The sequence below is a fragment of the Herpailurus yagouaroundi genome, unplaced genomic scaffold, assembly GCF_014898765.1.
Source record: "Herpailurus yagouaroundi ecotype Mexico unplaced genomic scaffold, PumYag 191, whole genome shotgun sequence".
Classification (NCBI taxonomy): Eukaryota; Metazoa; Chordata; class Mammalia; order Carnivora; family Felidae; genus Herpailurus; species Herpailurus yagouaroundi.
In genome coordinates, this window is record NW_024412422.1 from 17837557 (window position 1) to 17864171 (window position 26615).

At 47.8% G+C, this 26615-nt stretch overlaps 1 protein-coding gene and 1 pseudogene across 2 annotated transcripts in view; both read right to left on the reverse strand.

Moving 5' to 3' along the window:
* The window catches only part of LOC121010435 (transmembrane protein 132D), a 565590-nt gene that overhangs the window by 90374 nt on the left and 448601 nt on the right, over positions 1 to 26615 (reverse strand). The window lies entirely within an intron of this gene.
* LOC121010494 (uncharacterized) lies at positions 2081 to 2179 on the reverse strand (annotated as a pseudogene).

Below are 26615 nucleotides of genomic sequence, written 5' to 3' on the forward strand. Positions count from 1 at the left end.
GTTGATTGTTTCCTTCGCTGTGCAGAAGCCTTTTATTTTGATGAGGTCCCAGTAGTTCATTTTTGCTTTGGTTTCCCTTGCCTCCGGAGACGTGTCTAGTAAGAAGTTGCTGCGGCCGAGGTCAAAAAGGTTGGTGCCTGTTTTCTCCTCTAGGATTTTGATGGCTTCACGTCTTATGTTTAGGTCTTTTATCTAATTTGAGTTTATTTTTGTGTAAGATGTAAGAAACTGGTTCAGGTTCATTCTTCTGCATGTCGCTGTCCAGTTTTCCCAACACCATTTGCTGAAGAGACTATCTTTTCTCCATTGGATATTCTTTCCTGCCTTGTCAAAGATTAGTTGGTCATACGTCTGTGGGTCTGTTTCTGGGTTTTCTATTCTGCTCCATTGATCTGAGTGTTTGTTTTTGTGCCAGTACCATACTGTCTTGGTGATTACAGCTTTGTAATATAGCTTGAAGTCTGGGATTGTGATGCCTCCTGCTTTGGTTTTCTTTTTCAGCCCTCTAAGAGCCCCTAAAATGTTATTATATTGGCATCATTTACCCTTGGCTCTAGACCCCACCTCCAACAACACAGAGAAGTATGACCTTATGATTCTTTGTCCACAAGAGACTGAATTCTAGGACGTCAAATGTCAGAGGGGCGTAAGATACAAGAATTCAGTTTACGTTAGCCAACTTAACAATAAAATATAAAAAAAAAATCTCTGTAAATTTGCAAAAATTTGTATACACTTAGAGAAAATTTTAATATTAAAAAAATAAAACAATACACTCTGCAGTTAAAGACAGATGTTCATATCGGGTATAAAAGTGATTTTCTTCCTCCTGCTAAATTATATCATACTTAAAGGTGATATTTGAAATATGGGGGGAAAACCCTAAAACACACAGTAGGGCATGAGTCGTGACTGATCGGGAGACATACCTGGTCAGTCAGTCTGGATGCTGATGGTTATGTCACATGATCGGATTTCGGTGTAAGACAGAAAAAGGAAGGCTCAGGAGGCATGCCACTTGTCCCTCTGTATTTTCCAGGTCCCTTGCAGTTAGAGCCACACGACACTCATAGCTCCCAAAATGGGAGGGAAGTGTTGTCTTACTTCTTGGGTTGGGGCAATAAAGCTTTCGTGCACAATTACGACCTTTCTCATCCGCTGCCCTGGTGACTAAGGAGGCCGCCATGTTCCAGATGGGGCTGCCATGAGATGGGAGAGCCTGTTAGCCTGGTTACCCCAGTCACCGTGCGGAGAAGAGCTTTCTACCGACCCACGCAGGACAGGAAGCAAGAGTAATGAATATGCTTTCCTCGTCTTCAGGCAACAAAGACTTTTGGAGCCACTGGCTACCGGATAACACCTAATCTATCCTAACTAACACACGACACTTCCCGACTCCAGTTTCCAAAAATAAAAATATTCATGAACACTCTGAACTCTGCCCCAAGCCAAAACAGATTGCTCAGGTATGAAAAGCTAACCTTGCCTCCACATGCTAGGCGGCTGGCCCTCTGTCTCCTGATTTCTGTTGTTGTGAGCTCAGACAGACCCAGCCCAACTCAGGGCAGAGACCAGACCCCTCTGCAGCCGTGTTCTTCCTCAGTGTGATTTCTTCAACGTTTTTTATTTATTTTTGGGACAGAGAGAGACAGAGCATGAACGGGGGAGGGGCAGAGAGAGAGGGAGACACAGAATCGGAAACAGGCTCCAGGCTCTGAGCCATCAGCCCAGAGCCCGACGCGGGGCTCGAACTCACGGACCGCGAGATCGTGACCTGGCTGAAGTCGGACGCTTAACCGACTGCGCCACCCAGGCGCCCCCTCCCATGCCTTTTTAAAAAGAATACGGAATGCCTGGGGCACCTGGGTGGCTCGGTCGGTTGAGCGTCCAACTTTGCCTCAGGTCATGATCTCGTAGTTTGTGAGTTTGAGCCCCGCGTCGGGCTCTGTGCTAATGGCTCAGAGCCTGGAGCCTGTTTCAGATTCTGTGTCTCCCTCTTTCTCTCTGCGCCCCGCCCCCCCACGCTCTGTCTCTCTCTGTCTCTCAAAACTGAATAAATGTTAAAAAAATTTTTGAAAAATAAAATACGGAATGCTTCAGAAATTTGTGTGTCATCCTTGCAAAGGGCCATGCTGATTTTCTCCGTGTCGCTCCAAGTTTAGCAGACCTGTTGCCAAAGGGGGCACCTGTGTGCTTCTTTTAACAAGTGGGGCGCATCCGTCAATTTGGCCTGCGCTGCAAACACATTTATGAACCCCTCTGTTTTTAAAAGGACGTCAGCGCCTCAGTTTAATGTTTGTGGCACAGTGTGGAGAATTACCACATTCTAGCAGCCGTAGCAGGTAAAATACAATTATCGTCCCACCCGTGGGGAAGCGGCAAAGATGCCACACAGCAGAGCCCACACGGGGCTGATGGCAGCGTGCGCCTCTCACCAGCCGGGCCGTCTTCCGGAAGCCGCTGAAGCAAGTCAGGTGCATGGTGCTTCTTCTCTATGTGAATGAAAACATACCACCTCATGGTTGAAATGCTCCACTTGTGGAAGGGTTTACCATAAAATGCCACCAAAGGCCATCCTTATCTCCATTCCTTACCACTATTTCATTCCCCGCCGGCAACCACTTTGGACTCCTAACTGTTACCGAGGCGTTTTCATCTGTCTAAACAACACGCTACGTTACACTTTCTTGGTACAGCGGGCTCAGCCATCATTTGCTGATTTTCTCGCACGACAGGTGAAACCTCGTCTCTCTCTGTTTTCTCAACAACCACAAGGAGATTCCTGATTTGGTTCCTCCATTGGCTTTATTTCTAACTTTAAGCAAACACACCTCTAATCAAGACATAACGTGTTGTAGGCGCCTGGTGGCTCAGTTGGTTAAGCGTTCGACTTCGGCTCAGGTTATGATCTCGCAGTTCGTGGGTTCGAGCCCCACGTTGGACTCTGTGCTGACAGCTTAGAGCCTGAACCTTTTGGATTCTGTGTCTCCTTCTCTCTCTGCCCCTCCCCTACTCACGCTCTGTCTCAAAAATGAATCAACGTTAAACAAAAAAAATTAAAGAGATGCTGTGTCGATTCCTGAGGGGTTGTGTCTGCAGAGGCGGTGACACTCCTCCTGGGTGGTGGCGGACACAGGGTGCCCTGGCCTTCAGTACGGGCTGGCCTCTGTGACTCACACGTGTGGTCGACATGCCGTGCAGGTAAGGTTGTGTTACTTGTGAGGCTTGGCCACGGAGCCACTGTGTTTTCTCCGATGATGCTCGTTCGTGGAACTCGGCCGCCGAGGTATGTGGAGGCCCAGGCGCACAGAAGGGGCCAGCGGAGGTGGTCTGGTCCACGGCCATGGCTGTGACCCATTGCCCACCCCACAGACGTGTCCACGAGGAAGCCTTCCAGAGGACTCCCTGCCCCAGCGGAAGCCGCCTCACCGAGTCCCATCAACTCCTAGAACCCTAACGAGAGCGTAAGTGGCCACTGCTGCACGACCACCGGCGTCCCCTCACACAGCCACGGATGCCTGAGACCCCCACGCACCGTAGGAAACAACAGCATGAGCCTGGTTCCAACTCCCGCCCACTCTTCCTACCACCGCGGCCTCCCAACTTCCTCTCATTTCCAGCTGACACTTCCTTCTTCCCAGGGCTGACAACGCCCCCACCGTGCCCCCAACTACCACACAGCCTTCCATGCTTTATACGAAGGTTGAGTCCAGAAGCTGGAATCTGGAAACGGGCCTCCGATGCTCACACACCGTGGGGCCGTTTTCCTGCCTCCAGGCTACTGCTGTTCTGGGCCAGATAATTCCTTGTTTTCAGGCTCTCGTGTGCACTTTGAATGTTTAGCAGCATCCGTGCGCTCAACCCACTGGATGCCAGGAACGGCCTCTTCCAGCCGTGGCAACAAGAGATGTCTGCAGGCTTCTCCAAACGTCCCCTGGGAAGCGGTGGGGGGTGGGCGGCCTCGAGAACGAGCTGCAGGAGTGAACTGTGCCAGGGACTCTGTCCCGTGTCCTCCTGTTATTTCTGTGTCCACGTGTCCCTGGTCGCCTCTTCTTCCGCCTTGCCTTTGCTTGTTTTAATAAACAGAATGCACCCAAAGGATGGGGGAGGTTTTCAAAGCACAGAAGCAGGAGGGAAATCCTCAATTTTCTTCCTGTTGGTGGCAGTTACAGGCTTTGCAGCATACAGGGCTTCGTGTGACCAGAGCCGGCAGGCTGTATGTGGTCGATGTACTCTTGAAAACCAAATATAAACCAACGTTTAAAACCGTATTTTTTACACCAGAGGAGCTTCCTATTAAAAATGATCCTAAGAGGGGCACCTGGGTGGCTCACTCGGTTAGGCGCCTGACTTCGGCCCAGGTCACGATCTCGCGGTCCGTGGGCTCGAGCCCCGCCGTCGGGCTCTGTGCAGGACAGCTCAGAGCCTGGAGCCTGCTTCGGATTCTGTGTCTCCCTTTCTCTCTGCCCCTCCCCCACTCACACTCTGTCTATCAAAAAAGGAATAAACATTAAAAAAATTTAAAAAAAATGTATAATCGAGGGGCACCTAGGTGGCTCAGTCGGTTAAGCATCCGACTTCGGCTCAGGTCATGATCTCACGGTCCATGAGTTCGAGCCCCGCGTCGGGCTCTGTGCTGATGGCTCGGAGCCCGGAGCCTGCTTCGGATTCTGTGTCTCCCTCTCTCTCTGCCCCTCCCCCGCTCATGCTCTGTCTCTCTCTCTCTCTCTCTCTGTCAAAAATAAATAAACTTAAAAAAAAAATGATCCCAAGATAGTAAGTTCTAGGCCCAACTCAAATGCTACATCTTTCTTAATCCCTCCAGGTGGAAATGATCAGTGTTAGTGTCTACAGTTTATTATCGACATTACATAAGAAAAATTATATATGGAGGCAGTAGAGCCTGGTTCTGGGGCCAGACAGCGTGACTTTGAACCCTACTTTCTACACCTACTAGCTCCAGGACTGTAGGCAACCTAGGTAGGGACTGCACCATGCCTCAGTTTCCTCATGTGTTCAATGGGGACCGTGAACATTTCCATGTTATTGGCTGGAAGTGAGGACCGAATATGTGAGAGGCACTCAGAACCGTGACTGGCAGGTGGTAAGAAAACCACGTGTTAGCATCGGCATGATGCTCACTCGACGTGGCCTCAGGATTCCTTCCCGCCGTGCCTAGCAGCCTGAGAGCAGGAGCCGGGAAGGGGAGCCCAGGCTGAATAGCGTGAGCCCTCCCTTGGCACCGCTGGGCGATCTCGGCCAAGTCACGTACCCCCTCGGGCCAACTTCCCCGTCTTTCAAGAAGATCTCAATGGCATCTGGTAAAGCCTGCTCATGTGCGGGTCACGTAACACTGTGCACCTCGTTTTTCTCACCTGGAAAGTGGGGTTCTAAGTAGCATCTACCTTGGTGAGTTCTCGTGAGGGACGGGTACGCTAACGCATGCCAAGTGTTCCAACGGTGCTTGGCATCACCAATTTTTCAATAGGTTGGCTATTATTAGTAGTATCATAAGACATGCGGTGACTTATATTAATTCAGGATGTTCTTGGCAGAAGGAAAAAGTGAGAGAGAGACTGAGAGAGGGAGGGAAGCAGGGGGTGAGCGAAAGGGAGGGGAGGCGGGGAGACACAACCCAACTGCACGCCCGTGAGCGCCGGCCCTGTCCTGGAGCGAGACTGCGGGGACAGGCAGGGACCCAGCGGCCCACAGCGTGCGCCTCTTACAGCACTGACAGGAACTTCAGAATTAAAGGTGTATTTTTCACCCGCAGGTGCCCCAAGCATGAGCCAGCCGCTCACCTGGAGCCCAAGCAAGGAGCATTCAAGTGTCTGAACACGGAAGGAAAAATGGAGGTTTTGAGGCTTAGAGACTGTGTTTTGCAAACTCAGGTTTTGCACATTTCCTGATTTTTTTTGAGAGAGGCTGCGAATCGGTATTTCTATGTGAAATCTTCTGAATTTCACATTGGGCTCACGTTTTGTAAAAAACACCAAGAAGCCGGGACAACATACATTTACACGGCGTGTTGACCTCCGTATGGGCTCCAACTGGTGACTTCTCTCCTGGTGGATAATGAATCGCCCCTAACCATGAGATCCCTTGTGGGTAAAAAGGGTGAGATTTTTTTAAACTCTTGCTTGCCTGCCCGCACCCACCAGCAGGGCCAGTGTTTTCCCAGGACCCTGGTTCACTTCTCCCGGTCACCCGACGACCCCTGCTGTCTGGGAACGCGGCCCCCTTTTATCCTGTGCCACCTGAAGAAATCTGGTCTCATAAAAGCACTGCTCAGTTTTGCATAACTAATTTCAAATCGTATTTAGCATCAAGTTTCAGAATTAAGGAGCTAAGTGACAGCTGTTTAATTAGCTCCTTAAGCTGATTAGACGGCATTACCAAAATCCCCTGAGGAGGAGGACATCACCGTGGGGAGACCCTCGGGCCAGGTTCCTGCCACTGTTCAAACTCAGTAAGCTGCTAAGCCAATTGGCCAAGCATTCTTGACATCCTCAAGGATGTGGTCAAATAGAGATTTCTATTTATGACATTCACTGCTGCAGGAGACTCTAAGGGACAAAAATAACGCAAGCCTCTTTCGGGATGCTAGGCAAACAGACTCTGCATTAAAAAAAGAAAAGAAAAAAAGGAGTCAATTGGGAGTCTCAGAAAGCACTTTAGGATGTGCATAAGCCCCATGTGTTCCATCCTTGTATTGTATTAAGGAGAGGGGCGCAGATTAACCCTTCGTCCCCACCGAATAGGCTGTCTAGCCTCCTCCTGATCAGTAAGACAAAGGCATATTAACGAATTTAAGACTTTAAGCCAATTTTATCCGTGAGATTAGTGCTTTCAGAGTGGCATTTCCAAGAAAGATGGGGAAACTACAGTATATGGCTGACTTTGTATGTGAGCCCGGGAATGGACAGACATCCCTGGCCCTGGAGAAAGCGTACAAAATGATGGGTTTTCGTCTCGATGTTCCTTTTTAATCCTCGGCAACACTGGCAACAGGACGTGTGGACAGAGCGTCCAAGACCTTCTCGGCAGGAAGGGAGGCTAAGTCAAAATGCACACTACCATCGGCCTAAATTTTCCGGAAACAGGACATAAGTTTAACTTTTGAATTGAGTTTTAGGGGGGATGCTTCCAGTGAGCCAGGGTGGGCGGTGGTGTGAATCCCAGACTTGGTGGGATCGGTTTTGGGTGCTGAAAATTTCAGCTCCCTGCTCGAGGGAGGAAGAGCGGGTTTTGGGAGCCGTTCGTGTCATTATTTTTCTTGACAGCTTTATTGAGATACAATTCACATCCCACATGAGTCACCCATGAGAGTGTGCAATTCGTTACTTTTCAATATATTCAGAGATGTGTGCGACCATCACCACAGTCTATTTGAGACCATTTTTATCATCTTGAAAAGAAGCCCGGTGCCCTGTGCCCCGTGGCTATTGTCCCCTCCCGTCCACCAGCCTGGCTCCGGCCGTCAGCCATTGCCAATCTACTTCGTGTCTCCATGAATTTCCCAGTTGTGGACACTTCACAGGAGGTGATTCATGGGACACATGGTCTCCCGTGACCGGCTGCTTGCAGGAGGCACCACGCCCTCACGCTTCATCCACGCCGCAGCGTGTGTTCACGCGTCCCTCCTCGTACGGCTGGGTGACGTCCCTCAAGGCATCGAAGAACTTTTAAGTCTTCCATTTCACACAACTCAATTCTCCCGATGCCGTTCAAATCACAGTCCGTAAATTAGGGTTGTGTCAAGCTGATTCCAGCTCACGGAGGGCTTTGCTTGAACTGCACAGATTTAATCAACTGTTCAACACATTTAAAAATTGGGAGATATGCGAAAATCTGGATTTCTGGTTTGTCTCGAGTAATCAGAACAGACAACTCTGGGGTATCATTCCGTAAGCTCCAAGTAGTGACTCCCCTCCCTTCCACCAAAGTTCCCATCTCCTGTGTGCCACACGGCTGAGTCTGGGACGCCTCGTATAGATGATTCTGGACTGCCAACACATGTGTGTGATCCAGCAGTCCAAGACGCAGACTTCGCCCGATCCCAACAGCTAAACTGAAAACAAGCAGGACACATGAAGGACACAGGGGTAAGGATGTGGCTTCGCTTAGAACTTTTATAACTTTTTTGTTAAAGCAGGAGACCGTGTGTCGGAAACGATACATCCAGGGGCTCACTGCTCTCCCTGATGAGAAAAGCCTCACAGAATTACAGGATGCCGTTGAGTACCCTCAACATATATCCGTGCTTGACGACTGAGACTGTCACTGATGGTTCTTAGGAGAATCTTCGCTTCAGCCTTGGTTCCAAACAGCAATTCTGTGAAGCTCGGCATGAATATTTAATTTATGTCTGTTGATAGAGTTCTCTTGATACCATAAAGTATTTGCTCTTTGAAACTGGGGGAGTTTTTGCCTGTAGCCTTTAACTAAACGAGCTGTCAGCCCCTTTCTCTATCACTACAGAAAAATGCATGTCAAATTGTCAAAGGCAACAGAATTTTCCGTAGGCTGGAAGAAGCCTATTGGTTTTATGGTACGTGAGACGAAGGAATTAATTCAATTGGTACGGAAAGGTCATACAAAATTAACAAACATGAAAGGGCCGCTGCAGACTTCATTTGACTCAGTGGGCACCTGAAAGCTGGTCTTGCTTAGAACCCCAGCCCTCCAGAGGGATGGTAAGTAGTTCTGAGTCCTTTTTTGACCTGTAAGCCATAGGGATTTCGGAGAGACTTATTGGTGGGGCTTGGAGCCACGTCTCGGTTATCTATGCTAATGAACATCCAGTGGCGTGGCTAATCCCAAATCGTGTGAAGTCCAAAAGTCATCTGCAGTCTGGCCCTGGAATACATTATGGGCTTTTTCTTTTCTTCCACCAGACAACTTCTTAATTACGTTTTTCTTAGGCTAATGCAAGAAATGAGTTTGCATGTCTTGAGCCCACACTAATTGGGAATTGCGGGGGGATGCAATTAAGATTGTTCTGGGAGGCAAGGAAAGAGGAGTCTGGGTTTTTTCAATGAGCACAGCCATCCCTGCATTGACTTCACCCCCGTGATGTACTACTGGCCGTGGAAATGTTTCTTAGATCTCTGCTTCCCTTTCTGGGGGGTGGGGGTGGCAATGCCACCTTTAGGAGGAACAAAATCAGTATTCTTGGCTACTCCCCCAGCCGGAGTCTTTCTAACCCCATCTCTTCTGGGTATCCAGGCCTAGGATTCCAGGATTCACAGCTGTGCGTGGCTGGCGGGGCAGTCCTCCGCGAAACACAGATGGGTGCCGGGCGTGCCTGACGAAAATGAAAATGATTCTACGCCGTCCCGTACAGCGAGGCTCTGTGAACGAGACTGTGGACACCGATCTAACTCTCACCCATTTGAAATGCAGAGAAGTGTGGGCGAAGCAACTCTGTTGTCAGGTGTCGGTGGCCCCATGTGACCGCGGAAGGCCAAACCATTGGAAGTGATCTCATCCAGTCCTGAGATATCTGGGTTCTGCTCATTTGCAGACTGACGTCTCCGGCTCTGACCTCTCCCATGAGCTCCCGACTCAAATGTTCCCCTGCCTGCCCGCCCTTTCCAATGGGGTCTGTCCAACTCCCCAGGTCCCAAACAGAACTCTTACTATCCCCGCCTTGAAGCTCTCCTCTTCCAGTGCTCCAAATAGTACATGGTGCCACCTGGTTGCTCTGGGCAGAGCCTCAGGGATCGTGATTCATCCTTTAGTCCACCCCCGTGTCCCATCCAGCAGAGCATCCTGGGAGCACCAGCTCCAATGTGTCCTGCACACCCAGCCACTTCCTCCCACCTCCACCCCTGTCAACTTCACTCAAGCCGCCATGATGGAAGCCAGCGTTAGGGAAAGCCTTTGAAACCACTCATCTTGGTATTCTACAACATTGCCCTGGTCATTCCCAGAAATCATTTTTCTCTACACATCTCTTGCCTGTTTGACCACACCAGAGTATAAAGCTCCAGGAGGGCAGGGCTTTGGGGCCACTCCACACACAGCCCTGAGTACCTGCGGGAGACACCGTGTGAGCTCTGCCTCTGGGTGTCATGCGTGCCTAGCACGAGGCCCATCAAGGGCCAGTCAACTCCCACTTTCAACAGGTAACTCGCCTCATGGCCGTGTTCACTGGTGGATGCTTATAGATATCTCTAGCTTTCACGTGGCCTGGCTGGACTCAGGAAATCGTGTCACAATCATAAAGCCTGCAGGGGAAACTGAGTCACATGGTTAAAGCAACTCAACTTTGTCAGATGCTGCTGAACGCAGAGCAGGAACATAAGGAAGCGTTGCTGCATTTGCTGGGATCGCGGGGAGATCACCACCTTGTGCCGCCACCATGATTTCTTTTCTGCTGAATTCAGCTGGGCTTTGGCAGGCATGTTCCAACCGGTGTGTAGCCAAGAATGCAACCGCGGCTGATCTGCCCAGGTGGTCCGTGCATGGTATTATTGAGTCCGAAGTCAGGGGTTTAATCCCTACCTGGTCACAGGTTTGCTCAAAACCAGCAGGCTGAGATGGTGACCCTGGCTCTGGCCGACAGCTTAATACTTCCAGGAGAGAATCACTTTCAGTCCAGCCACCACGATGGGCAGCCGGGGGTGTGAAAAGCGCCAGACATATCGGAGCCTTGTCCTCCTAAGGCTCTAGCACACCTGAGGTTGAGTCCAGAACTGTACCCCTCAAGCAAGGCTGCAGGGGAGATCTGACCAATGCCAGGAATCCGCCTCAGACCTGGGGAGATGAGTCCCAGACATCAGGAGTGTCGTATCTTCACCAGACATTCTAACCCAGTGACTTCCAAACTTAGTGTCTCCTGGCATCACTGGGGCAGATTAAACAGCGCTGATGCTGGATCATGCACTCAGAGATTCTGATTTAACTGTACGGGCTGCGTCTGGACCTTTGGAAATTTAACATCTCCCCAGGTGATTCTCACAGACAGCAGAGGTTGAGAACCACCGGGAATTATCTCTGCCCACGACGGATGGCCACTTTCCCTAGTGATTCAGAAGCCTCCCCACCCCGACTGGATCTATAAAACACATGCACACACCAACACGGTCCGAGACAAACGACTCAGCAGACAGGGCAATCGGCAAACCAGCGCGAGGCAAAAGGTTTACGGCCCCACGTTTAAGGGATATTAGGAGAGAGCAATGATGCCATAAAGTAAACACAGCAGCAAGGGAAGGATTCACCACAGAGGGTGGGATTCAGGAAGAGTAACGTGAACCTTGGCTTGGGTGGCGCGAGGCGATTCCAAGTGAGGCAGGTGCAGGGGGTGAGGCAGGACCTCACAGCCCTGGCCCATCCGTCACGCCTCATCTGTGGTATCACCACCTCCAAGAATCTTCTCTGACCACCAAGTGGCTTCTGCTAGTCCCGGCCCCCAGTGTACAACCCCCCCCCCCCCATCCATTCCCCACTAGAACGCTCCCTCTTCAACTCTGTGGCACGTACAATTACAGATGACCCTGTTTTTCACGTTGAAGGTTAATTTGTTAAGTTACACGATTATTAAGATGAGAAACAATAAAAATTATTAAGTAATTCATTGTTTAGCCTTCTCAGTTGAGAGATTTACACTTTAAAAACAATTTTAATGTTTATTTATTTTTGAGAGACAGAGAGAAACAGAGCCCGACGTGGGGCTCGAACCCACGAACCGTGAGATCGTGACCTGAGCCGAAGTCGGACGCTCAACTGACTGAACCACCCAGGTGCCTCGATGGTTTAGACTTTCAAGCTGTCTCCTGCTCCAGACTAAAAGATGGGACAAAAACAAGGACACCACGTGTCTCGCTTCCTGCTGTCTTCAGACCGCGGGGCAGTGGGCACAGCACCTCAGTCCTCCCTGGGTAAGTAACTGGGTGAATGCTACCACAGGTTTGTAGAAGAAAAGGTTCTTTTCTCTCCTGGCTGTTATTCAGTTACTGCTGCTGGTCATTTGCAAATTTAGGGAGCTTTGGAAATGTGAAATCCAAGAAGCTATTATGAAGAGACATAATCGGTCTTGTAAAAAATATTCTTAGAAGTGACACACAAGTAAAGGCTTCGGATCCTTTCTCATTGTACGCATGGCAGGAACTGTTAAATACCGAATCTTTTCAGACCGGTAGCAATAGAATTTATGTTAATGCCTGCTCTGGGTGCTCAAGAAAATAAATCTGGGCTTGACTTTGGCTTTCAAAGCTTGTGCTTTGAAAAATCTACATTTCTCCAAAAACCTGATTTATAGTAACTTGCAGTCTCTTCTCACCTGCCCCAAACACGAGATCGGTATTTCTTTTGTGCTTCTTTTCCAAAATGAAGTACATTTCGTGAAATTTCCAGTATTATCTAAATCTCTTTAACATACCACAGGCGCACAGAGTCACAAATCCATAAAGAATGCCGACAGCAGCGACTCCTTATGTTAATTGGATAGGTTTTAATAACTGATAGAACTCTAAGTACTATTATTGTGGGTGAACATAATGGTTTTCATTCACAAAGGCAATCTATGTGGGTGAAATCCATTATCTTAAAAGTATTTTGATAAGGATAGATCTATGTAGAAATGGCTATGCTTCTCCCCTGCAATTGTGAAACCCCATTAAACATGCCTAATAATTAGCTGGCCGAAGAGTGTCATTAGATGTACATTAAATGTGTATTTAAGGCATATTTGAGACACTTCATTAAAGGTGACACAGTGAGCCTTACTGAATAACTTTAATAAAAATTGTAGTCAAATTAAAACTTGAATTTATGGTCACTCCTTTCTGTGAGAACAGAGTGCTGCACTGAATTCTTGTTTTTTGTTTTGTTTTGTTTTTTGTCCTCGAGAGATCAGTCCTGGTCATACTATGTATTTTCTAACTACTTTATTTAGCTAAAAGTTATATAAAGTGAATGCAACCATTTTAAGTGTATAATTTGATGACTTTAAGTAAATTAAACATTTTTTATTATTTATTTTTGAGAGAGAGAGAGAGACGGGGAGGGGCAGAGAGAGAGAGAGAGAGAGACAGAGACAGAGACACAGAATCCGAAGCAGGCTCCAGGCTCTGAGTTGTCAGCACAGAGCCCGAGGCGGGGATCGAACCCATGAACCGCTAGATCATGACCTGAGCCAAAGTCGGAGGCTTAACCAACTGAGCCACCCAGGCACTCCAAGTTTCAGTAAATTTATATCATTGTGCAACTATTACCACAACCCAATTTTAGAGCATCCCGCTGTCTCTGAAATGTTCTTCTGTACCCTGGTATGGTCAGCCTCCCTCCCAATCCATGACTTTGAGTTTTTCACCACCCTTGAGTATTCTCTAGATATTTCATGCATGCATCATCAGGCAATACATCCTCTCTTTAGCATGACGTTTTTGAGACTGGTCTACGTTGCTGTGTGTTCATTCATTGGTTCCCCCTTTTTACTGCGAAGTAATGTTCCACTCTGTGGATATATCACACTTTGTGGATACATCCGCCAGTGGGTAAACACCTGGGCTTTCTCACTCTGGCTACGATGGATGCAGCTGCTGTGACCATTCAGAGGGAAGTCTTCGTGGGACCTACGTTCTCATTTCCTCTGGAGAATGGAAATACCAGGTCCTAGAGAAGTTCACGTAACTTTTTAAATCTGCGCACTGCTTTTCAACATGGCTGCACCGCTTTTCAACATGGCTGCACTGCTTTTCAACATGGCTGCAACGCTCCCATTTCCGCCAGCAATGTCTGAGGGTTCTGGCTTCTGCACATCCTCTCGACACCTTATATTGTCAGCCTTTCAGATTTTTGCCGTTTTAAGGGAGCGTGTGGACGTATCTCTTTGAGACGTTAATGTGCACTTACCTAATAACTAATGTTGTTGGACATATTTTCAGGCGTTTTGTTTGACATTTGTAGGTCTACTTTTATGAAGTATTTATTCTAACAATTTAGTTATTTTTATAGTATAGCGTGTCCTACATCCTAATTCAGAGATGAGACTTGCTAAGATTTTGTAAAGCATTTTTCCATCTGTGCTGGGAGATATTGGTCTACAGTTTTCCTTCTTTTGATGTCTTTGTGTGGTTATATTATTGGAGTAATCCTAGCGTCATTAAATAAATTGTGAAAATGTCTGTAATTTTTGAAAGAGATTGTGCAGGATCTACTTCATTTTTTGAAATTAAATACCTTATTTAGTTTGTTAAGATGTAATACACCTTTATTGAGGTGTACTTGTCACGCAATCAAACACACTTATTTAAAATCCATGATGGGGGCGCCCGGGTGGCTCAGTCGGTTAAGCATCCGACTTTGGCTCAGGTCATGATCTCGTGGTCCATGGGTTCGAGCCCTGCGTCAGGCTGTGTGCCGAAAGCTCAGAGCCTGGAGCCTGCTTCAGATTCTGCGTCTCCCTCTCTCTCTGCCACTCCCCTACTTGTGCTCTCTCTCTCTCTCTCTCTCACTGTCTCTCAAAAATAAATAAATGTTAAAATCACTATTTGCAAACTAAGGCACATATCACCAGCGTCAAAATTTCCTTGTGGTCCTTGACCATCCTGATTTCCCATACTTTCCTGTCACCAGCTCCCTTCCCACCCCATCTCTAGGCAAGCAATCATCTGCTTTCTGTCACCATACATATATAAAAAAAATATATATATATACACAAATATATACATAATGGATATATATAAATGGAATCATCTAGAATGTGTTCTTATAACATACAGCTAAGTTGGAGGATACATGTATTGACGGTTGAGCTGTGTCCCTCTTCCCCCCCCCCACCAAAAATGATACATGCAAATCCTAACTCCAGTAATCTGTGAATGTGACCTCTGAAAATGGGGTCTTTGTATCAGTGATCATGTGAAGATGAGGTCCCACTGACTTAGAGTGGCCTTAATGCAGTGACTGGTATCCTTACATGAAAAAGGAAATTTGGATGCAGACAGGGAAACAGAATGCCCAGTGACCACAGAGGCAGAGATCCATATGCTAAGGAATGTCAAAGATTGCAACCACCAGAAGCTGCAGGATGGACCCTCCCGGAAAGCCTTTGCAAGCCAGCACGGCCGTACCCACACCTTGACTTCCGGCTTCTACCTTTAGGGCTGTAAGAGGACACGTTTCTGTTGTTTCAAGGCCATCCAAGTTTGTGGTAATCTATTACGGCAGCCCTAGGTCACGACTACACTTTGTTTGCAACAGTTGTGATTACAGTCCCCTGGGTCTGGAGCCAGATTTCCTGAACATATTTCCCTCTCAATACCTTAACAAAGCTGGCCTTCTCTTGGCAAGGAAAGGGCAGGGATGGCTCTTAGGTTACCTTCCAGTCCAACTAGATGGATGGCCATTCCGTCCCTTAGAGATAAAGCTTGCATCAGCTTCATTGTAGAACATTTGGAAAATACATGGGAAGCATAAAGAAGAAAATAGAGGTGAGCAGTAATCTTGCTACCCAGACACAACCACCGTTATGATTTTGATGTCTATCCTTTAAGACTTTTCCCAGTATCTAGGACTATTTGTTTGTTTTATGTATAAAATGAGTCCCTGGCTTCCTTTTATGGCACTGTGGATGGGTCTCATTTCCTATTCTATAGCTAATGTAACTTTGTTCACTTTTAGTTCAGTTTCAGTAAATTGGTTTAGCATTTTCCCGAAGGGGGCAGTAATTACACCGGCCAAGCAGACATTATGCTACAGAGCAGCTGAGGCAGCTGGGTGTCATAAATTCTCCGAATTTTTTTGTTGAATGAATACAAACTTCAGAACTGTCCCGAATGAGAACGTATCAACCTAGACAGTATATTGTTTCCAAACCGTAACATCAGAGAGCAGGAGAATGAGGGAAGGCTTCAGACACAGACCAATTTCTTGATTTGTGATTTAAAAAAAGTAATAAAACCTTTGCGATTCTGAGTGTTGAATTCACCTGTGTCATCATTACCATTTTTAGAGATATTTCCTCCCCCAGGCTGATCTCTCCGAAGTCCAGGCACGGGACCTTGTGTATAGGTGCACTAATGCTCAATTTCTAAGGTCAAGCTCAACATATTCGTACCCAAGCTAATGATCTTCCCCTACTTGAGTCTCCCCATCCCAGACAACGACACTGCCTTCCACCCAGGTGTTCAGGTAAGGGAATCTGGGGAGCCCCCAGACATTCTTCACCCATCGATCCAACCATCCATCCACCCACCCATCTAGCCAGCCAGCCAGCCAGCCAGCCACCCTTCCAACCACCCACCCATCCATCCACCCATCCACCCATCCACCTACCCATCCATCCATCCATCTTTCCATCCATGCATCTGTCCATCCATCTATCCATCCATCCATCCATCCATCCATCCATCTTTCCATCCATATTTCCATCCATCCATCCATCCATCCATCTTTCCATCCATCCATCCATCCATCCATCCATCCATCCATCCATCTTTCCATCCATCCATCTTTCCATCCATCCATCCATCTTTCCATCCATCTTTCCATCCATCCATCCATCCATCCATCCATCTTTCCATCCATCCATCCATCCTTCCATCCATGCATCCATCCATCTATCCATCCATCCATCCATCCATCCATCCATCCCTGTATCTTCTCCATTCAACCTTCTGGACCTCTTTCAAGGCCGTCTGCCTCTCTCCATACCCATCATACCCACCCCGGTCCACAGACACCCTTATCTGAAGTGCCATTTTCTCCTGCCAGAGCTGTGCCACTAAAAAGAACCCCCCATTTGGCCCACTCACTCCTGAGCCCCATTTAATAATCCGTTCACTATACCCCAGTCAAAAGGGCCTTTCCCACCTCCTGACACCCCATTCCCCTGCCTTACCCATCCCTGGCCAAAACCCGACCTCAGTATTTTCCACTGCTCTTGGAACAGCCAACACCTCCCTTGATGTGACCCACAGGGCCCTTGCTGATGTGGCCACTTGCCACCTGCCCATGCACACCTTCGAGACACTCTTCCTGCCCCCTGTGCTGTGGTTCCTGCACCCCTGCATGATGCTCCCTCCTGCCCCATGCTCTCTGCATGCCGTATTTTCTCACCCTGCAGCCCCGCCCATCCCCCCGTGCCAGGTTTCCTCGTACTCATGGAACTTTGGGTCTCTGAGCAAGCAACACTACCTTGCAGAAGCATCCTCCACTTGTCTTAATAAGCTAACCTCTACACCGCAGCCCTTCCGGCATGATCTCTCTCCTTCCCAGCACTCATCAGAAGTAAAACTTCACATGCGTTTGTGTTCATTGTTTGATTCAGATCTTTCTGACTCATGCTGGAGTGCTTGGAGAACAGCAGATGACCCAAAATATTTACTAACTGGATGATGCAGAGGAGGCCCTCCTAATTATAAAGTTATGAATTATAACTATAATTCATGCAGGAATGCATGAAAGGGAGACCAAACTTATTTAAGAACCAGAAAAAAAAATCATTATCTCCTATAATCTCACTAATCTGAGGGAGACAGAGACAGAGAGAGAGAGACTCCAAAGACTGACCCATTGACCCGGGGCACTTGGGTCAAGGGGCACTCAGTAACATCCATCTCTAGTGTTCAAAGGTCTCAGTTAGGACCGTAGAGTCCCTCAGTCAAAATGCCATTCCGAAAATGGCTGTGGCCCTATGCTTTCAGATCTGTGGAGACCGGCTTCCACACCTTCTCCCATTGACCCGTTCTAGAGTTCCGGCCTCCATTCAAGACATGTTTCCTTATGTCTGATACAGTTGTTCTTTTCCTCCTAAAAGGGGAATGAAGTTTCAGAAGCCTACTATTTTTGGTGAGATATTTATGCACGCACCAAGTGTAGAGAACGGACAGAGGCCATTTTCATGTCTCCTTATACCCTTTGCTTTAAAGTCTATTTCACTTGATAGTTATATGGCCACACTAACTTCCTTTTGGGTAAGAATGCCTTTGTATGGTTTTCCAACCTTCTTTCAGTCCTGCCACGTTCTTAATTTTTAGGAGTGCATTTGTGTGTGTGTGTGTGTGTGTGTGTGTGTGTCTAATGAAACAATATAGCTGAAGTCTATACACATTATTTTAATTTAAAAAAATTTTTTTAGTGTTTATTTATTTTTGAGAGAGAGAGAGAGAGAGAGAGAGAGAGAGAGAGGAGAGAGACAGAACATGAGCAGAGGAGAGGCAGAGAGAGAGGGAGACAGAGAATCCGAAGCAGGCTCCAGGCTCCGAGCTGTCAGCACAGAGCCCGATGCTGGGCTCGAACCCACGAACCGTGAGATCATGACCTGAGCTGGAGTCGGACGCTTAAGCGACTGGGCCACCCAGGCGCCCCCTACACATTTTTTAAGTTTTCTCTGATGGTCTTGGTTTTTCAATTGCAAAGTTTAATTCCTTTTCATTGGAAATCATTACCTATGCATTTGAATTAATTTATTTTGTGCTTTATATGTTTTGTGTTTTCTATTTGCCCTGGTTTTTAAACTTGCTTTCTTCTTTCTTCTCTTATTACTTTTGTTTTGTTTGGTGTTTTGGGCTGTTTTTCCTCCCTTCCTTTGATCTTTCTTCTTTTTCTATTTTCAGAAGTTAAACACTCATGTTGCTCCTATTTCCAGCAATTATCCCAGAGATTTGATTTTTAATGATGCCCATCGATTTGTTCTTTAATCATTTAATTATTATTCAGCGGCTACAAAATGCTGGACACCGGGACTATGAAGGCGAGTAAAAACACTCTTGAGGACACTCCTGTGTAGGGTGAGAGGCAGTATTTTTAACGTAGGGTAGGGTCTGTAAGTCCAGCCCCTTTCGTGTCTTGTCTACGGAAGACCTTGTTAATGAATCCCACGCCGGGTGCAACGCCAGCCTTAGCTTCAGAAGTCCACTCAAAACCAACAGCTGGACTTAGCCCTCAACCGCAGCACAGTGAAGAAAGCCCATGCGTGTGGGCACACACACACACACACACACACACACACACACACGCTTTTGCTACCTCCGATCACAATAGATAAACTATAATACAAATCACTCGATGCTCTTTCAGAGGTGATGTAAGCAGATGTAGGGAGCCCTGTATTCATTGCAGTAAAAACTATTATCTTTTGCAGCTATTTCTTGTTGCAGGCCCTTCTGATTCGCTTTTCCAGACGAGGACTTCGAGTGTAGAAGTCAGGAGCGTTGAACCTAAGATTTATGAACCAGCCGGTACCTTTTCTACTACAAGGCAAGGCTAAGTGGATTTGCCTACATTGTATCCATGGCCTTATCTCCCTCGCAGCTGGTCCTTTGCAAAAGTCCATGTGGGTTAGTTAGAAGCTGGGGGGAGGGGCTGCAAATACCAGTTTAACCTAGTCCCACTCTGGGTCCACACATGCAGCTGCTGCACAAACCTACTTCTGCAAACCAGATTAGAACAGCTGGAAAGAGTTTGGCCTCTGGCTTGTTTCCTTGCTAACAGAGGGCTTCATCTCCAGTAACTTTGAATCTCATTATCATCATCTGGCGAGACTTGATTTCAATTCTTGTAAAGGTGAGTTTAATGCAAAGTAAATTAGATTCTTTAATGGGATTTTCTTTAGCATGAATGAGAAATATAAAATGTCAATATCAAATAGCAAATTATTCTTGATTAATTTTTTTATGGGTTTAGCTAACAACCGATTGAATACATTGTAGATAATTACTTCTATTACTATCCCATCTTGGAATTTTAATTAACCGTTGAAATGTCCTCCTTTTGATTGATTTGGTTTTCTTGAGTGAACGGAGCAGGTGCCTGGCTTAAGTCTGCCTCTGAAATCCTAACGCTCCCTGGGGAGGAAGTGCTGGGGGCTCCTATGTTAACAGTCACTTTTCCCACAGGGACAGAAACACCGGTGAACAGCGAGGGGTCCGAGGAAACGGATTTGCTGCTGACTACAAAATAAAGGGTAAACATTTCCCACGGCTTCATGCATCTTGGCTCTGATATGGAGAAAACAGAAAGGAACCACAAATGATTTGGAAGCCAGGGAAAACAAAGAGGGCAGACTTAGGATTGGTCTACTCCCCAAAATCAGGATCTAAGGAGCAACTTCGTAGCTCTGTCTTCAAGGCTGAGCCACATCCCACCGTCTGGATGGATGGGGCTTTGTGCCTCCTGAAGGACGCCTCGGTTGCTTCCAATTTGGGGCAATTATGAATAAAACTACTATAAACATTTGTGTGCAGCTGATTTTTTTTTTATCATTAGAACATTTTTTTTTTCTGAATAAAGACAGCTCTTGCGTTTACTAGATTTCTGATGTCGGCTGATGGATAATAACTTCTATTCCCCCTGTTTTTAGGGGGTAGTGGTGCATTTGTAAAAGCACAGTGATAGTGGGCTATAGCGGACGACCCACTACCGCTTTGGGCTAAAAAGCAAGCAGGAGGAAAGTGGCAGGAGCAGAAGAAAATCGACACGCCAGCAGACAGAACGTGAGAAACAGCATCCCAGCAGCCAGCCCTGGCCTGCAGATGCGTTCTGTTTAGCCTGTCTGGTATTTAAAAAAAAAAAAAAAAAAGGAATTACTTGCCAGACTTTAATACCCAGGAAGTTTGGCATAAAAATACCGCATTATAGCTTTTATGGAAAAACCGGAAAATCTGCGAACGTGGGGTGCAACTGGGGCATGATGGCATCTGGCTGAGTGGGGGGGGGGGGGGGCGGCGGCCACGGCAGCCGGACCGTGTATGGTCTGGCTTGTTGTCCATCCTGCCTGACTCACTTCATCTCATCCAAGCTCCCAGAGACTCTAGGGTTTCCATCTCACAAAGCAGGTTAGCATATGCATGGAGAAGGGAAGGCATTCTAATGCACAGGCGACAGAGGAGTTAAGAGTTTGAGAGGCGTGGGCTTGAGAACAGAAAGGCAGGGTGGTCATCACGGCATACGAGCCAAGGAGAAGCGGTGGCTGCTTCTCCTTCCAGGTGCAGGCGGAGAAGGAGACTGAAACCAAGGTCAAGAGATGGGCCAAGGGCCCAACAAGGGCACAGGTGAAACTACACAACGGACCATGACGTTATCTTCTGTGGCGAGAGGACGCAGTGACGTGACAAGTGCATTACTGTTTAGCGACAGGCCAGCTCTGTTCGCTTACTGGAATGGGGAAGGTGCTTTTATGGCCCAGAATAAATTATATCCCCATCCAACCAATTCTCCCTGCTCATTAAGCTGGTATCCAAGGTATAAAAACTGTACAAGCTATAATATGGATTTTCTTGTTAACGTCTCTGCCTCCCTAATCGAAAAGGTGTTTCAAAAGCCTTCTAAGTAGCTCATTTTAGTTTCCCTAAAAATGTGTATCGGCAAATTGCTAAAGCTAAAATCTGGAAGTCAATGTACAGAGTTTCTTTAGGAAACGTACAAATTAATGTCAGTTTTTAACTTTGCTAACTCTTCAGATTTGGGGTTGGCTGTGGAGGTTTTTCTGCATTTGGTGTACTGGAACGTGAATGGACAGACCTCATTTTGCAGCTGGCAAGTATTGGGATCGATATTTAAAAAGATGACATTTATCACAGATGTCTAGACCAAATGGGCAGCCCCTCCCTTTCTGGCTTCCAGAATTCTCAACACACATTATGCTGTCAGCCTTCTAAAATATTACTGAAACAGGTCATGCTCTGGACTTGGCCAACTAAATGCCATTTCTTCCAGTATTTTGATGACTAGAAAAAAACACATCCTCAACTACTTTCTCCCCTAATATTATTCTGCACTTTCCCATTCTTCTTCATCAAAACATGAAACGAAATCTTAATATACATTATCCCAATAAGATTCACATAGATGTGGAACAAAGGATAGACACAACACTATCTGGAACAACCAGACAGAATGCTATCTAGAATAACTAGACAGAACACTATCTAGAACAGCTAGACACAACACTGTTCAGAAGTAGACTCGACACTATCTAGAACTAGATAGAACGCTATCTAGAATAACTAGATAGAACAATATCTACAATAGCTAGACACAGCACCGTTTAGAACTAGATATGACACTATCTAGAACAACTAGACAGAACGCTATCTAGAACTAGACAGAATGCTTTCTAGAGTAACTAGACAGAACACTAGCTAGACCAGCTAGACACAGCACTGTTTAGAACTATACTCAACACTATCTAGAACTAGACAGAACGCTATCTAGAATAACTAGACAGAATGATATCTAGAATAATTAGACACAGCACCGTCTAGAACAACTAGACATGACACTATCTAGAACAACTAGACAAAATGCTATCTAGAATAACTAGACATAACACTATCTGAACAACTACACAAGACACTATCTAGAACTAGACAGAGCACTCTCTAGAATACCTAGACACAGCGCTATCTAGAACAACTACACAAGATGCTATCTAGAACTAGACATGAAACTATCTAGAACAACTAGACAGAACATTATCTAGAACAACCACACACAACACTATCCAGAATAACTACACACAACACTGTCTAGAATCACTAAAATAGTCCCTAGTTCTCAGGAAATCTCCCTCAACATGGGCAGGTGTCTCTCCTCACCATCTGAAGTCAAGGTGACAAGTTGGCTAGTGTGGAAACAGAAGATGATTCCACCTGACTAAAAAAGCGTGTCATTGAAAGTGGAGGCTGCCTGTCTTCAAGAGCAGATTTTCATGATAAAACTTGAAAGAACAGGAAACTTTGAGGCAACAAAGCTCCCAGCTGGCAATTAGATTTTAATAGATAAACGAGGTTGTATTGATAGAATATTCATATACCTGTAACATAAAATTTAAGTCAAATCTATAATTATTCTATCTTAATATCCTGGAGTTAAACTTCTACAAGTCTGTTTGCAAAGAAAGGCAAAATGTATTCACACAAAATTGAAGCATCTAATAATTCTCAGCCCTTTTGACTTGCCATTTTGAGACCAAGAGAGATTACTGAGGGCTCTACACTTTTTGAAATGTTTGCTGAAGGAAATAGCGTTCGCTCACTCAGTGTGGAAACTGTGTCATATAGTTGATTTCCCCATCAACTTTGTGATAATGAGCTCAATCCGACCCTCTGATCTCACACTAATTAACTCGACTATCACGAAAGAACGTTGTAGATGGTCGTGGTAGTACAAAATAGCAAAGGCAATCCTCCTTGAAAAACCTGTTCTACAAGTCAAATGAAGACAACTCTAATGGATTAACTTGAAAATGCAGACTCTCATTGTGCCAAAGCAGAGACATCATTGAAGGTGCAGGATGAGAACCAAGTAAATTGCTATTTACGGCCACACAAAGGACTTAGGAGCTGGTGGAAACAGAGGTTGACCCTTTATTAAAATGCCCATTTAAAAATTTCGCTCCAGACGAGATCAGGGATTACAGACCCCCCCCTCCCCACTGTGTAAGACCCCTTGTGGCCGTGACACTCCTCGCTAAGCAGTTATGAAATCACCTTGGCACCTGCCTGCTGCCTGTCCCCATCATTAGGTGCTTTGTCCTGAGAATATTGAGTGGGTGCTGAATCACAAATGGCAAAGTCAGATTTATAATTAGTGCTTGGGGATGCCCAAACATGCTTCCCAAGTCTTCCTTGACTGGTTAATCTAGGTACTCCCTCACGTCCAGGCACCCTGAAATTCCCTGAAGGATGTTTTTCTTCTCTGCCACTGTCACGCCTGCTCGTAAGTTTACTGACTGTCTTGTCCCCCTTGGGGGGGGGGGGTGGCAGCACAAACAAAAAAGGAGCAGAGGATACATTTGGTGGTGCAGGGAGTGAAGGTGGCTGGCTGGCTGTGTGTCCTCACGGGGCTGCTGTGTGACATGACTGTGGCTGTCACCCTGGATGCCTGGTCTCCCTGTGCTCTCTCTGCTGGCCTTCTTCCATGGGCCCCTTCCACATGGAACCCCTCTCTCTTCGCCCCTGCTGCTTGGTCTGGGTGGGGACTGGTATAAACCACAGTCAGAAACCCTTTTGCCCAACTGGCTTCTATTTGGACTCGGGCGACGGGAGGTGCCAGCGAGGGTCTGAGCAGAGGTGGAGCAGAGGATCCCTGGGTGTTCGTGCCTGGTCCACCTCCCTGCAGGGCTTCCCCTGGTGGTTCCATTCCTTCTACTGAGGGTCTCAGCAGGTGCAAGTCAGGCTAGTTGCACAGCCCTCTGTCCCCTGATCCTGGTCGTTACTCTCTCCTGACCCGGTCAGGTCTCGGGGGCCGTCCCCATCCTACTGCACTTCGCCAACGTCTTCGCCAGACCCTGTCAAACTCTCTTTGAAACATCCTAGTGTGAGCGTGCTGTTTCCTGCAGGGATCCTGATGCTCTACTGTCCATTTTCCAAACGTGGTTCTAGAATTTTCCCCATGATTCTGTGAGCCACAGGGGGTCTTTACACCCGCATTCCCTTTCTGTCTCTATCAGCCAGGGCAGGTATCTATTATTGGAACTGGGAGCCGCGGTGCACACAGCGATTGGCCACTCCGCACGGCAGGATCCGGCCCCGTCCGCCTGCACCTGTTATGGGGGACCACACACAGTGGACACTCAGAGAATGTTTGCTGAAGGACGGCAGGCGTGTGGCTGAAGAGACAAGACTGACACGTGTGCCACAATCCCAGACAGACGCATTCTGGGCCGTTCTCAGCTGTGCCCCCTGCAAAGCCCTCTACCTCACTGCTCAGAGTACTCTTGGAAAGTCTTCTTTGGGAATTACCTCCAGGGTAGACCCTTTGTTGTTTGAGTGAACAGAGTGGACACAGGCACCGACTTTAATCTGCTCAACGACACGAGTCCCATGGGGCACCTGGGTGGCTCAGGCGGTTAAGCGTCTGACTCTTGATTTTAGCTCAGGTCGTGATCTCACATTTCCTGAGTTCGAGCCCCGCATTGGGCTCCTTGCTGACATCTCGGAGGCTGCTTGGGCTTCTCTCTCTCTCTCCCTTTCTCTCTGCCCCTACCCCACTTATTTTCTTTCTCTCTCTCTCTCTCAAAATAAATAAGTGAACATTAAAAAAAAAACCCAAACCAAGCAACCAAACAAAGACAACGTGAGTGACTGCAATCCCCCCCACGCTGACAGCGTCTGGGACAGACACGCACTCTTGCAGGCGAGGCTAAAAGAGTGTGTGGTCCCTGAACTCCCCTTCCTCTTAGACCAAGAGTCTACCCCTGCTTAACGCGGTGAGTGACCCGCTCGTGTCGTCCGTGGGGTGGCTGAAAACGGTTCCACGACAGAGCTCCCCCCTCTCCCGAGGGTATCAGACGCGTGCAGGGGCAGGTGCCAGGGGCTGGCCCCGGGGAGGAGGACCAGGTTACACCCCTGCCTGGGGCCAGGCTCCGCTCTTTGGGTTGCACGGCCCCGCCCCGGGTTTCCCTGTGCAGAGGGGATAGTAGATGTCAGCAGCTGCATTAGGTAAAACCGTGTATAATCAAGGCTGGCTTTGAAAATCTGCTCAATCGCTCACCGATTCCCGTTTGCCCGGGCTCGTGTGTGCAGTCTCGCACGCCGAGGATTGGAAGCACCACGCGGAACCGGACACGGGGCGAACGGAAAGGCTCCTTCGAGGACCCTCGGTGGCTGACACTCTTCTGCCTTCGAGCCCCGAGTCCCGTCCAGTCCCTTGCATGGATGAGGGGTGTGGTCCTCATCTGTAGGAGGCTCTTCACCTCGCCTTGTACGACGCCTCCCAAGTTTCCAACGTGCTCACGCTTCTTTTGAAGGCTAAATGCCACACAGGAGCCGCGAGCGGCACTGAGGCGTCAAGGTCAGTCAGTGTTCTTGGCACAGACTACGCTTATCCCCTGGCTCCAACCCTCCCCTCTGCCGAGCGCACAAGGCTAGACTACATTTCCCAGCGTTCCTTGCTTCTGGGTGTGGCCGTGTGACCAGGAACGGCCAATGGAACGATGAAATGGTGCTTTTGGACAGGTGCCTTTAAGAGAGGAGGTGTGCCTGCTTTCTGTGGCGTGTGCTGGCTGGACCTCAGATGTGGTGACTCCTTGGCCGCCCAGACAGCAATGAGGTTTGGGGACGGCAGAGCCACCAGGTGGAAGGAACCTGGGCCCCTATATCGCTACATGCAGGGGAGCAACTCAGGAATCGGAACAGCCACCTTGTACTTCCAGAGTGAGAAATCCGACCGGGCGTCAGCCATTGCGTTTCGGGGCTTATCTGTCACAGCGGTTTAGTGGACAGAACATATCCAAACCGCTCACATATCCCGTAAGTGCTCCTATACCCACATCTGGATGCTGGGCAGTTAAGAACCTCCCTGACGCCCGTGTTTCAAACTTACAACCCTGAGAAAACTGAGCTTGTCCGGGAAAATAAAAGGCGGGAGGTGGGACGCAGGCCTGATGCCACAGCCTGATGAAGAATGAGACGAACGAGGACTGGACAGATGGTTTTGCCCAGAAGCAGAGGACCCGGTGTGGCCTCGCCCTCCTGCCTGAGCCAGGGAGCAGTGTCCCTGGGTGCGGGGGGGGCGCGAAGGACAGGTGACTCCTGCCCCTCGGGCTTCCTGGTGGTGCTGATGGAGAAGCAGTGGGAATGCAGAAGCGTGTGGCGGTGAAGGCAGGCAGGCAAGGCTGCGGTTCCCTCCTGGGAAGACTCCGGACTCCTGAGCACCGT